The following is a 15,177-nucleotide window of genomic DNA, read 5'->3' on the forward strand; positions in this document are numbered from 1 at the left end:
TAAGGATTCAAATTGGCTCTCAGTCAAGCTAATGAACGGTCACCGCTGCCTAGTAGGCTGGCTCGAAATCCTTAACTGGCAAAACATACACTATCAAAATATATAAGGAACATTTGCAAAATGACTTCAACACTCTGCATTAAACCCATCCTAATATGGAGCCTCCATAGGAGCCGTGTGGGGGTCTGGTGTGTGATTTTAATTCCTCAAATATTGTTGTGTGTGTTCCTCTGACAGACCAGCACCAGGAAACAGCTTTGATCACTGACATGTGCCATTTCCTGTTGCAGTAACCTTTCAGTTTCTGTTACACAGTGCAACACATACCACACCTGTATATCACTCTGTGTTTTACACTGGCCTCAAAAGCTTTTTAGTTCCAGCAGGGTCAATAAGCAAATCTGTCACCTGTGAGAGTGAGACGTGTGTGTGTGTGTGTGTGTGTGTGTGTGTGTGGTGTGTGTGTGTGTGTGTGTGTGTGTGTGTGTGTGTGTGGTGTGTGTGTGTGTGTGTGTTGGTGTGTGTGTGTGTGTGTGTGTGTGTGTGTGTGGGTGTGTGTGTGTGTGTGTGTGTGTGAGACAATAATCAGCTCGGTGTGATTCAGCTCACAGCCCACCTGGCCTCCTGCCTGCTAACCTGCCTGTGGTTCATTCTTCAAAGGCTGAGCCTTGGCAGCACACTGCAGCCTGCAGGACTCAGAGGTTACAGGGGGACGCTTTGATTACCTGCCTGAAATAAGGTCTGTGGTTAACACAAGCTTAGGAAATGACATCTCTGACATAAAATACGTAAGTAAATACTCTACTGGGAATGTCTTAAATGGAATGTGGACTGGAGTCTTTACATACTACAAGTCATCATTCACCCATTTAAACCCCGTTGATACAGAGCAATGTGTCGCCTTTTGCTCAAGGAATCGGTAACACTTTATAGTAAGGGTACATGAATCATCATGAATTCATTCATGACTTAATGCATGAAAAAGCATGAATTCATTCATGTAGTACTTCATGAACTATCAGTAATGTACAAGTATTAATGTTATCTCATGCATGACTTAATGCAGGAACAATACCTTAATTAATGCATCAACTAAGGTATCTCAATCATCATGACTTCTGAGTTATGAATGATGTTCATGTCTTCTTCATATAGATCTGCAGTTCAAGTGACAGGCCAAAAAACTGACCAGTCACAGCAATTCCAAGTGTTGTAATGATGATTAACTAAGCATTATTTGGTCATTATTTCATCATGTTTGCGCCCCTTCAAATAAAGTGGTGACCCGGTCTGTCGGTCACAGCAGTGCATGTATTCTGTTGAATTCAAAGTGTTGTAATCATGATTAACTAAAATCAATAATTTGGTGGCTTAGGGGAAACCAAACTGAGAAACTTTTGAGAGAACATCTTGCAGTTATAGAATGGACTTACTGGCTAGGAAACAGGCATAAGAAAGGACCTCTGGGTCGTTAACTGAAGGACATTCGGGTCATGTTTCCCTGAACCACCAAGAGCTCACTGACTTCAGATATGAAGAAGATGGACGTTTCAAGATAGCCCCTGTTAGTGCCTCACATCTATTATCATTACATATGAGTCAGGAGGTTTTTTCTGAAAGATAAATCCCTGATGATCTATACGCAAGTAATTTCAGAGCATTTTATCTGTTGTGGTTAATTTAAAATCACAAATAATTCAACAATATAAACATGGTACTAGTCTGGTAGTTACTTAATATTGTCTTGTGTCTTTGCCCAACATTTGTATTGCTTTCTTATGTGACATGATATGTGAAAATGTGATCTTGCTTGCTTTGGATTATAAATTAAAGTTTGTTAATATTATGAATGAGTTATCTTAAATGGTTTGTGAGCTTTAAGATAATACTGTATGATACATCAAAAAAAGTCCTAACTAAATCTAAGTCCAAAATTATGATCTAATTTGCATTTGTAATATTGCCAAATACATGATGCCTAAATAGACATAAGGGCTGACTTTATTTTAGGCATCACAAAGATGATTGATGCATTAGAACCAAATGGTTAATACGGTGATTTCACATAGGCCATTAATCACATGTTATTTATCAGTGTAAACGACGGAACAGGTCACCACTTTATTTGAAGGGGCACAAACATGATGAAGTAATGACCAAATAATGCTTAGTTAATCATGATTGCAACACTTGGAATTGCTGTGACTGGTCAGTTTTTTGGCCTGTCACTTTAACTGCAGATCTATATGAAGAACACATGAACAACTGGCCAAGTTAAGAGCCTTGGTGTCATCCTGGACAGCTCCCTCTCATTTTCACCTCACATAAATAACATCACCCGGACTGCCTTCTTCCACATACGCAACATCTCCAGACTCCACCCATCCCTTTCTCAATCAAACACTGAAGTCCTGGTCAATGCATTTGTCACGTCCCGCATCGACTACTGTAACGCCATCCTCTCAGGCATACCCACCAAGCTCATCAATAAACTACAAATCATACAGAACTCTGCAGCCCGGATCATCACCGGCACCAAGGCCTCCGAACACATCACCCCCATCCTCATCCAACTCCACTGGCTCCCTGTTCAATCCCGTGGCAACTTCAAAAACCTACTGCTCACTTACAAAGCCCTACATAACCTGGCCCCCCCCCCCTATCTGGCTGACCTTCTTCAGGAGTACACCCCCTCTCGCTCCCTCCGCTCCTCCTCTGCTGGTCTGCTAACCGTCCCCACCCCACGCCTCGTCACCATGGGTGCTCGGGCTTTTAGCTGCACTGCTCCCAGACTCTGGAACTCCCTCCCCCCGCACATCCGACAGTCATACACAATCACCACATTCAAATCCCAATTAAAAACCCACCTGTTCAAATCTGCCTACTCACTGTAGTGCTCCCCATTATATGTTTCATTTGTGTCCACTTGACTGTCTCCTCCATGATTTCCTGTTTGTGTTTTTATTATGTTTTGTTGCCTATTAGCGTTTTCTTTATTTTTTAACAAATTGTACGGTGTCCTTGGGTGTCATAAAAGGCACCTAAAAAAATATGTATTATTATTATTATCATTAATAACTCAAAAGTCATGATGATTGAGATACCTTAGTTGATGCATTAATTAAGGTATTGTTCCTGCATTAAGTCATGCATGAGATAACATTAATACTTGTACATTACTGATAGTTCATGAAGTACTACATGAATGAATTCATGCTTTTTCATGCATTAAGTCATGAATGAATTCATGATGATTCATGTACCCTTACCATAAAGTGTTACCAAGGAATCTAACATTCATACACATCCACACACTGTTTGGCCACGCCAGGGAGAAACTTTGGGTTAGGATACATCGTAATGTTGACTGCGGGGGCTGGGATCGAACCCACAATGTTCTGATGAAAGACAGTACCTTCCAGCCTAAGTCGCCCCCTTAAGCTTCAATGTGTCATAAAAACAGCAGTTGTTGACAAGTGGCTAAATGAGACGTCATCACATCGGACCTTAGCCACCTTTATCTTACGCTGGTGATGCCAAGTCATACCAAAATTATGTTTGGTTGTGGTCTAACGTTAGCTTTGTACTTCTGGCAATTACAATTTTGCTTTAAAAATCATAAAACTGCTGTTAGTATGTGGAGATTATCTTGCTGAATAAAACTGCTAGCTTGTGGTACCACCGCCGAACAGTGCAACTCCTTCCTCTCGTTTTTCCAAACCAAAATCAGAAACATTTACAGCAATCTGACACCCTCATCAGCACCCCCCACCTCCTCTCCTGGCTCCCCCCCTTCACCTCACAGCCCCTGTCCCACTTCTCCCCTGTGACCCCCATGCAACTGTCTGACTTCATAACTGGAATTAACTCCACCTGCACACTTGACCCAATGCCCTCCAAATTTGTTAAAGAGAGCCTCCCTGCCATCTCCCAACTCATCGCCACCATCATTAACTCCTCCCTCAGATCTGGATCAGTTCCCCCCTCTCTCATGCCCCGGCAACACGAGGACGAAAACGGTCGTTTGCGTTACTGTTTAGTGTCATATAGACCGTTCGGCCACACGAGGACGACCGAATACGGCACTAAACGACAGCGGAACCGATAACGGGTCCCAAGGTGGATAGAACGCAGTGGCGAGCCGTGACTTTTATACCTAGGCCCTCTGACCCCCCCTTCCCTCGAAAAAAAGAAGAGATATTACGTCTCAACGTAGACTTCAGCGGAATATCAAAACAGTGGTCCGGGGTGCAAAAACGCATCAATGACAGCGACCCTCTACCACACAAAACAACACCATTTATGTAAACACCTATCATGACAAGGCACCCACAGCCACGGCGGCCCACATTGAAAATGACTTAGGCCTACCTTTGATGATCAAATCACTGAAACACAAAGTCCATCCTCCTGTCCTTTTGGATGAAGCACTTGATGGCGGGTCATGCAGCTGATCCTTTGCCACTCCAGTTTATCATTGTAACTCAATCTTGAAAATGACTCGGTTTAATAATCACTGATGTCATCACTATCACTGATGTCATCACTATCACTGAAGTGAGCCATCATGCTAATCATAAATCTATCGATCATAAATCTATCGATTAGATTTATGATTCAAAAATAGTAAAAGTAGGATAGACATGTGGATATTATCCGGCTGAACATAACGTGCATTTATCTAACAGGTTCGTTTTCCACAGACCTTATTTCGAGCTATTTTCCAAACCCTATGGAGAAATCCCACTGCTTTCTGTCGAGAGCGCAGCTTACTTCCGGGTTTTAGGACGCGTCACTGCACCACTTGCATAGACCTCACAGCGGGCGGAACTTGTCATAAAGTCCGCGAAAATAAAGCCCGCCCATTTAGAGGGAAGATATGATTGGTCAATTGTACTGTCATTTGACATTACTCTCTCGTTGAGTTACTATAGCTGGCCCTCTGTGAATGTAGACAGGGACCAACAAGCTCTCCCGCCTTCACATAACTCGCAGAGACGGCATTTAACCCTTCACATTCCAACAGAAACTGAACAGGCAGATTCGAAGGATTTATTTCTTTGGAAATATTATTTTAAATACAATTAAATCAAGTTATTTTGGTAAAACTAATGAAAAATGTAACAAAAAAAAACCAAAAAAAGATTAAAAAAATGTTTAATAGTGTTTTCAAATATCATTTTTTAGAATATCTTAGGCCCTCACAGAGGGCCTAGAGGGCCCTGACGGCTTGCCACTGATAGAACGGCATACGCAACGCTCTGGGGGGTCCAACGGCTCCGTGTGTACGCCCTATACGATCATTTTCTGATAATGATGAGGCAATAGCCCCGCCTCTCCCCACCTCTGCTGCTCACCCCCGCGTCAAAGTAAACTGCACACTGAATTCAGATTATTTATCTTTCTCTCGATATGGACATAAACGCGTGTGAAGTCTAATCTGACAGGACGGAGACACCTCTCAAACTACCTAGTTATAAATATGTTTATTTTTACTGTCGGCCGGGTCACTCATTACTGCAGGGGTGGCCAACCAGTCAGAGGTTAAGAGCCACATTTGTTCTATGTTACTGCAAAGAGCCACATCAAACAGGCAGTCACTGATACCGCTTGTTTCAGTTTTTTGTTTTCTGGAGACAAGATTTCAACCACGTCACTGATGCATTTTTGTGGCATTGGGATATATATTTTTTAAATCCTCTGGAGCAGAGAGGAGCTGTGGATTATTGTTATTGATTAATGCATCAGTGTTTCTTAGGGTCAAAAGCACTAAACTCACAACTTCAAATGAAAGCATTTAGTTTATTTAATAAAAGAGCACATGTTCAATGTGAAAAGTGACAGTAGTTATAGATTATTTGCAATTTGGTGCGATATATATATTTAAAAAAAAATTATATATATTTTTTAAACACCTTGAATTTCAGGGGGGGCGCGGGGCTCCGTTGGCGGGGTGCAGCGCCCTTCCAAGACAATGGTAGGGGAAACACTGGATAGTAGTGTTTAATCAACGATAGGTTTTCCCCCCCTCAAAAAGTGATTGGTTCACTGCATCGCAGGTATTATTGTGATTGGCTCTTGGGCCACATCAAAATTAGACGCGCTGTCATCCTCTCATACTGACACCTGACACCACACATACACACGTAGGGAGAGCCGGGACGAAAGTAACACGGGACGAAAGTAACACGGAACGAAAGTAACGGAGCAATTTTATCCGAGCCCAAACAACTTTGACCGGCCAAATTACGTCAGAATTATCAGCATTCAATACTTAACAGACCTACTAAATATCAGGTTTAACTGTCAGGAGTAGTGTTGTCACGATACCAACATTTTGGTTTCGATACCAAGTCAAGAATTGCGATTCCGATTATTTTTCGATACTTTTCTTAAAAAAAGGGAAACAGTCTTAAATGTAATTATTGTGCTTTATTTCACACCAGAACCATAACCATAACACAAACTTTTAAACAATGAGAACAATAAATAAAATAAATGACAAGAATTCGTATTAAATAAAATGAATACATTTCTTACAGACAGGCCTCGTGGTGTCCGTAGGCTTGCCCTCACTGTCAGAGATATAGCTAAAATACTTCCACATTTTGCTTCTGGCGTCTTTTTTGTCAACAAGCCGAGGCGCAGCGGCAGTTGCACTCCCACTTGCAGCCATGCTTCTTGTTTTCTCACATGATCTGGCAGCTAGCGCGTGCACGAGAGCGGGGAGGCACTTGAGCGTGCTTGAGAGGGGCGGGACTGTAGGCACGGCTGCAGAGCAGGGAGTGGAAGCAGAGCGCTGAACACACACAGCTCTTATTTAAAAGGCGCTTTCTCACCGGAGTACTTTCCGCCGTCATTCTTAAACGGAGGAATCGTAACGTTTTTAACGGCAGGGTATCGCGGTATACCTTTCAAGTATCGGTAGACCGTGCACCACTAGTCAGGAGTCAGTGTCTCTCCCCCAAACTCACACATATAAAATTCAATATGAACTGAAGAGCCGCATGAAACTAGGCAAAGAGCCGCATGCGGCTCGAGAGCCGCAGGTTGGCCACCCCTGCATTACTGGATCAGCTGCTGCATGAAACAGACACTGACGCTGTCGAAGAGAGAGGAGGAAAAAGAGAGGCTCCTTGTATTTTATTATTATATTATATAGAGTCGTTATTCATTTGTTTTAAAGTTCAATAAATAACAAAGAAGACCTTTGACCGGCACTTTTATAATTTTGTCGGAAGATTTCAACTTTAATACACGTTGACTGGCGAGAAACTCTGCCCGGTTCCCTCGGACCCCACCGCGGAGAATAAACAGAAGGGCAACCATGACAACCATGCTTCTTCGCTGCTTTTGTGGAGGAAGTTACAGCGCCACGTACAGGCTCCTGCATATGTACTGCAGCTTCTCCAGCGGTTGGAGCTAAACGGAGCTGTCTCGTGTGGACAGACACTATCCGGATGACTATTGCGTGTGGACGTAAGCTTTTTTGCGATTGCGTTTGCGTTAATCCTATGCGTTTAGCCGTTTTCGTCCTCGTGTGGCCGGGGCATCAAACTGGCTGCTGTCACACCCATTCTCAAAAGACCTGGATTCACACCTGACATCATGTCCAACTTCCGGCCCATCTCAAAACTCCCCTTTCTGTCAAAAATACTTGAACGTGTCATTGCCTCACAAACTTAAATCCCACCTCAGCTCCAATGACCTCTTTGAGCCATTTCAATCCGGTTTCCGATCAAAACACAGCACAGAAACAGCTCTTCTGAAAATCACAAACGACCTCCTCCTCTCCTCTGACTCCGGCAACCTGAACATCCTCATCCTCCTCGACCTCACCGCAGCATTCGACACCATCAACCACGCCATCCTGCTATCCCTCCTCGAATCATCACTCAACATCACCGACACTGCACTCTCCTGGCTAAAATCCTACCTCAGCGACAGACATCAGTTTATCAACATCAACAACTGCACCTCCTCCACTGCTCCTCTGTCCCAAGGCGTCCCCCCAGGGTTTGGTGCTTGGCCCGCTCCTCTTCATCCTCTACATGCTCCCCCTTGGCAAAATCATTCGTCGCCACAACCTTCAATTTCACTGCTCCGCCGATGACATCCAACTTTATATCTCAACAAAAACCATCACCCCCACAACACACTCCACTCTCACCAACTGTCTCTCAGAAATAAAAGCATGGATTCAAACTATCTCCAACTGAACAGTGCCAAATCAGACATCATCATCATCGGCCCCCCATCCTGTATCAAAGACATCCATAATTTCAACTTCACTATTGACAGCCACACTCTATCTCCCCCCCTCACATCCGCAACCTCGGAGTCATCTTCGACAGTCAGCTCAAATTCAACCACCACATCAATCACATCACCAGGACCGCCTTTTTCCACCACAAAAATATTGCCCGTCTCCGCCCATCACTCTCCTCCTCTGCTGCTGAAACCCTGATTCATGCATTCATCACTTCACAACTTGACTACTGCAATAGCATCCTCTACGGCATACCATCCAACCTCCTCAATAAGCTCCAACATATCCAGAACTCTGCTGCCCGCCTCCTCACCCACACCCGCTCCCGAGACCACATCACTCCCGTCCTCCAGAACCTCCACTGGCTCCCCGTCCGTCAAAGAATCAACTTCAAAGTCCTCCTCATTACTCACAAAGCCCTCAACAATCAGGCCCCCCCTACCTCACAGACCTGCTGCACCACCACACCCCTTCCCGCTGCCTCCGCTCATCAGAAGCCAACCTCCTATCCATCCCCACCCGCACCAATCACCGGACCTGGGGGGACAGAGCCTTCTCCGTCGCTGCCCCCTCCCTCTGGAACTCACTCCCACAACCCATCAGAGACTGCACTGACCTCACCACCTTCAAAAAACTTACAAAAACTCACCTCTTCAATCTGGCTTTTAATGTGTGATTGTTTTTGTATTATTTGACTTTAACTTTAACTATATATTTATTTGTTGTTCCTTTCTTTTCTTTTCATTATATCTGTAAAGCGTCTTTGAGCACCTGTAAAAGCGCTAACAAAATAAATCTATTATTATTAGGGCCTGAGCACGAAGTGTGCAAAGTCCTAAGAGGCTTCTCAATTCTTAAATTTCCCCTCCTCGACTCCCCTCCTCGACTCCCCTCCTCGACTCCCCTCCTCGAGACTTAGTCCCGCCCACAGGAGATGCGAGCGGAGGACCGAGGAGGGAAGCAGCAGACGTTTAAAGAAATGAGAATTCCTCTCCTCTGAGCGGTCATATTAAAGCGACGTCCGTTCATTATTACGTGGCAACAGCTGCATCAGCTGTCGAGTGTTTTGTCATAGCGCTGTATTTTATAATCTCTGTTAGATCAGCTGAACATTGTTCCCCCACATATTTACTTTGAATTCATTGAGAGTGCGGTATAATGAGACAATAACAGGCTACAGATGCGGACACATGTCACACACACACAAATATATTTATATAAATATATACAATTTAAAGTATGAGAGCACTCTCATAATAACGTAACACAATCAGAGACTGGATATATCCCCCCCCCCCCTCTCTCTGGTAGCTGAAATGGGGAATTGAAATTATGGGCCAAAAGTTGTATTTACAAGTATTAAAAGTAAGGACACCAAACCAACTGAGACTCACAGCTGTTCTCTCTGGAAACATCGCTATGCGATGAAAGCAGTTTCTAAAATAATATCCAGGGGATGCATGCAGAGCTGTCATTGGCTGAGATAAGTCCGGCCGTGCATCACGCCTCCACCGTTCCCGGAAATGCATCCGCGGAGGAACCATCAGTTTATCCTCGGTTAGAGCTCCTCCAGAGAGCCTCCTCGACGCTCGATCCTCGGTCCTCGGTGTGCATTTAGAGAAATTAGATGTCCTTCAAAATGGCGCGCTGAAATTCATTTCCGGGTCACTACCGGAGGACCGAGGAGTCGAGGAGTCGAGGAGTCGAGGAGGGGAAATTTGAGTATTGAGAAGCCTCTCTATTGTTATTCGTATGATTGCACGAAGTGTGCGAAGACCTATTGTTATTCGTATGAATCTTATTATTATTCCCCGTCCCGTTCAATCCTGTTTTTGAGGGCTTTACGCGCCATTCATGCAGCGAAATGTTGCACGGACGGCAGGACCAGTGAAAAATTCGACATTCTGGAGTCCATGGGTTAAAAATGTCCAACATGCTCGCTAGCGCCACCTATATGTAAAATATTTTTGAAAAATGTATAGTGGCACCGTAACTCAGATGGACCTGACATTTTGCACACCTATCCGGGTGGACTTGTTCTACATAAAGTTCTCTTGAACCCCTAAGCTCCACATACTTTGATTTTTTTAAATTAGCATAATGTTAAAAACAGTGCAATATTATCCTAAAATTCAATTTTTTGTTTATCAACATCAATCTCAGTATACAGCATCGGTGGAGGGTCACACACATTACAGTTGGCTGAAATCGTCTCCGGAGAATACTTCAGTGTACCCTCGGTTATTGCTCCTCCAGAGAGACTCCTCTCTCCTCTAAATCTTTGTACCCTCGGTTATAGCTCCTCCAGAAAGACTCCTCTCTCCTCTAAATCTTTGTACCCTCAGTTATAGCTCCTCCAGAGAGACTCCTCTCTCCTCTAAATCAGTGTATCCTCGGTTACGGCTCCTCCAGACAGCCTCCTCGATAATCGATCCTCGACGAGCCTTTAGAGAAATTAGATTTCCTTCGAGACAGCGCGCCGACATCCGTTTCCGGGTCGCTGCCGGAGGACCTGGGAGTCTGGGACGCGAAAATCATAGAAATCACAAACGGCTCATTTCGGTGGACTCACGCGCGTCTGCTTGACGCCGGGACGACCGGCTGCCCTCCCCGACAGGCGCACGGACGCGAGGGCCCGCTCATCACTGCACCCACATCTGTGATCTCAGTTTTAATTATTATTATTAGTAAACATGTCTGCTGGATACAGGAAGTGTGTCCAATTTCCAATTCCAATATGCTTGGTAAAAATAAATAATACATATTCTGCTGTTTTTTTCTTAAGTAATTGGTCCATTGTTGTTTGGGGGTATTTGTACTGTAAGGGGCTGAGAGGCAGGGTAATCAGAGGCATCTACATTCCTGCAGGGGGCTCCACCCCCTCCCAATGGGCAGTATTGGGAGAGAGTGGAGAGCCACACACCTGGAGCTGATCTCCACAACAAAGGAGACAAAGCAGACAGATTAGTTCAGTTTGTGGCAGAGATGTTCACAAGTCTTTTTTTGCAAGTCTAAGTCAAGTCTCAAGTCTTTGGTCACGAGTCCAAGTCAAGTCTCAAGTCTTTGTGGGGTGAGACTTGATCAAGTCTCAAGTCTTTGGTCACGAGTCCAAGTCAAGTCTCAAGTCTCTAAAAAATAAAAGTCTCATGTCTCTTCTGGTTGTAATAAGCCTTCTATTGTCTGCTGCTATCCAGTCTGTTAAGAATACTGCACAGCTATATCTAAGAAATTCAAAGCATTTACTGTATTATTATCACTCCTATATCTATTAGCATACAGTATCAGTACTGATTAGTTGTTTGTTATATGATCACTTTAAACAGGCTATTGCAATGCAATATGAGGAAAAACATCACAGTTTAGCTAAATGCAAACAACTTATAAGCAAAACACTTCAGAATCAGAAATCAGTATCACAAATACTTTATTAATCCCCCGCAGGGAAACTGTGTTAAAAGTACTTCAAAGTAAACATTTGTTCTGTACCATTTGCAACTAAAAAACTACTGCTGCAATATTATCTGAAATATACTGAACTGGTGATATTAAAACATGACCTGTTCCAAAAGAGATATCTACCATTAACACCATTTACCAGCCAAATGCTGGTAAATCATGCAAGTGGCTGGTACTGTATGTTGCACGCACCAGCCACAAATAACAATGGCAATCTATTGAGTGGCTGGTAACATTTCAACATTCACTAGGCTAGCCATTTGGCCAGTGGACAAAAATGTTAAAATTTGACCTCTGCAACCGTATTGTTTAATTACACTGGGTCTCTAATTACATATTTTAAGTCTACTATAAATAAACATATTCCTCTATTCTCTCACTCAAACCCAGTGTAATGGTAACCTGATAAACCTGTAACATTAACGTTACGTGGTCAACAATAAACCTGTAACCTGCCTATAAACCGACAGATTTATTTATGTATGTAACTGTATTTTTCTACGTTTAACGTTAGCCAGTAGATGGTGGCAGCGGAACGTAATGATTAACGTTACCGACCTTTTTTATGTCATGTGAAGACTTGGATGTCAACGCCACTCAACGCAAACAAGTGTGACAAGCAAACATTCACTCATCTTTTCAAATATTCAGTTACAAAGCTAGTAGCAAGCTAAGTTAACATTACATAGCTGATGCTGAGCTAAACATGTTTGCTAACCGTCCATAAGTGCTTTGACAAAAAATCCATAAAAAAATGTCATCTGTGGAAGCCGTAATACTGTAAAAAGCACGACCAATTATTTTAGCCGGCCCGGCTATAATAGATAGCCTACCTGCCTGTCAGCCTCCCATCGGGGCACAAACTTATCTCGCGCCCTCATTGGTCATGTGCGCGTTCGTGTGTGTTGGAGGAGGGGCTCTGTGAGGTAGTGGCAGATTTTCTCCGGTTGTGTATTTTCAAATTCTAGCGATCTCGAGCCGGTTTCTCAAACTTACCTACCCCACCTTTAATATGCCAAAAATAGAAAACACAATGATTGTTCACTAGTCCCAAAACACGAGTCCAAGTCGAGTCCGAAGTCTTTTGAGCAGGAGTCCAAGTCAAGTCTGAAGTCTCTGTGTGTGCGACTTAAGTGCGACTCGAGTCCGAGTCACAAACTCGAGTCCCCATCTCTGGTTTGTGGTGGCACATGCAGAGAGCAGGAGACCCCCGCAGTCTCTGAAGAAGGTTGTATCTGATCATAGCCAGTAATTCTGTCAGCGGCCCGGCCAAGCAAAACTTAGTTTTTTCTTAATTGATGTTGGCTTTGGGTAAATAAAGCCTCTTTTGACTGACTGTGTTTAATTGTTGCACCACCACTTTTCTCTTTTGCCGTCCTGTTACAGTACATTATATGGGAGAGAAATTCCCTCTGGAGGGAACTTTGGGATTTCAGCATTTGCAGACCATTTACATGCACAACAACCTATAGAAAACACTACAGGAAAGGGAAACCCCAAAGAGCGGGGAACCTTAAATAATAACGCGAGTCAACACCTAAACAATTATGATGTTTTTAATTCACATGATTCTTATTGCAGCGTTAACCTTTGCATTGCATCGGAAGATGTTGAATCGGCGGGCAGTCGACCAAAGGCCGTCGGCCAAAGAAATCACTCTGATTGGCTGTTCAGCTAGCGAATCAGTGCATGAGAAGCGACACGGAAGTGAGGGACCCAAACAAACTATTAAGAAGGCAAATTTGAGATTTCATTTAACTCCAGCTCTCGACACAGGTTCGGGAAAGCCCCATGAGCTTCTCGTTGTAGAGTGAAAATGGAACGCACACGCTATTTGTTGTTTGTTTATATCACGCAGTCTGTTCTTCTTCTCTTGGTTTATCACGCAGCCTGTCTTCCGGTTGTTGCCTCTTTTGAATGACGAATACACACTACTGCGGCCTGCTGGTAAGGAGAGTTATTGCCACTCACGCATGCGCAGTTCGTACGTGCTACTTGGCCGTCGGCTGAAGTCTTTGCGGTGTGTTCCAGTGCGACTGTTGGCCAAAACACAGAGACGCGAGGTGACGCAACAGTCGAGGTCCGTGTGAGTTCTTTGTTATCAGATTGGTGTGTCCGGGCCTTTAAACCCTTGGAAAATCTAGTAATCTGAACAAAACGTGTATTCACAAATAAATGAAACATACAAGATAACACACAGAAGACAGTGATAGCCTGTATTGATGGTGCAATACTTCTGCATGGACCCTTCCTCTGTATTCACTGAGAAGTGAAGCAGACCATATGACAGCTGAGCCTGAGCAGAAGCAGAATGAACCAGGACACACAGCAGGCAATTAGCACATATCTCTCCTAATCACTATGCACCCCGAACGCATCTCAGAACTCATTATTCAGACAGATTGTCTATGATTCATGGCGTTGCTGTGTGATTTACCACCAACGAGTTGTCAGGCGAGACATCATTACGCCATTAGGACGACGATGCCGTGGTGAGTCGGTTTTTTGGTTAATTGAGTCACTTTGTTGAAAGAGGGGATTAGCATAGGAGCTAATCAGGGGCTTTTCCTGGACCTGGAAACATTCTGAGATTTTCTTTTGGGGGTGCTGTGGGGTAGCTTGACGTTTCATAGAGGGTGTTCAAACATGTAGGGTTTCCCATTAAGGCACTGGGCTACAGTGGAATTTTCTACTACAACACTCCCCACACGCACATACACAGTAGCTACACCTGCGACTGTTACATTAAAGGCTCGATAATCAGCTCATGCCATATAGGTGTAAGCAGGGGTAAAGTGCTATTTTTATAAGTGGGGAGTGGACCTAACATAGGGTGACCAGACGTCCCCGTTTTCCGGGGACAGTCCCCGTTTGTATTGGCCTGTACCCGGTTGAAACTGTCCCCGGAAATGTCCCCGTTTTTTAATACACGTTAAAAACACATAGCAAGGTGAAATAAAACGTTTCATGTCAGGAAACACTGGGTAAACAGACTGTGGTCAAGCCAGCCCCCACTTCGGAAAAACCGCGAATATCCTATGCATTACGGTAGAGGCCTGTAAAAACTGCCTTCAAAATAAAAGCGTTTACTCGGTCAATAACAAATATACCTAAAAAACACTCCAAACATATTCATATATACTGGAGCTTAAATTAATAAATATGTACAATATAATGTGATCAATAATACTTTAAAACAAACGGATAACTACCACATTATAACCGAGTGAATGTAAAATGTAAGGATACAGTTATGAAGACATATCTGACATTTCCACTGGTTGACTAATTTCAATTGATGTTGACACCATCTCACAACACTCCTAAAATAACATTACTTTCTGAAGCACAATTTAAAATGTGTGCTGTTTAAAATCTCAAATTAGATCTATTGTCCATCTATATTTTGATTATTGTTTAATGGAAACCGTCCATAATCAAAGAGTCATTCG

This window comes from Gymnodraco acuticeps, unplaced genomic scaffold, assembly GCF_902827175.1.
Source record: "Gymnodraco acuticeps unplaced genomic scaffold, fGymAcu1.1, whole genome shotgun sequence".
NCBI classification, from domain to species: domain Eukaryota; kingdom Metazoa; phylum Chordata; class Actinopteri; order Perciformes; family Bathydraconidae; genus Gymnodraco; species Gymnodraco acuticeps.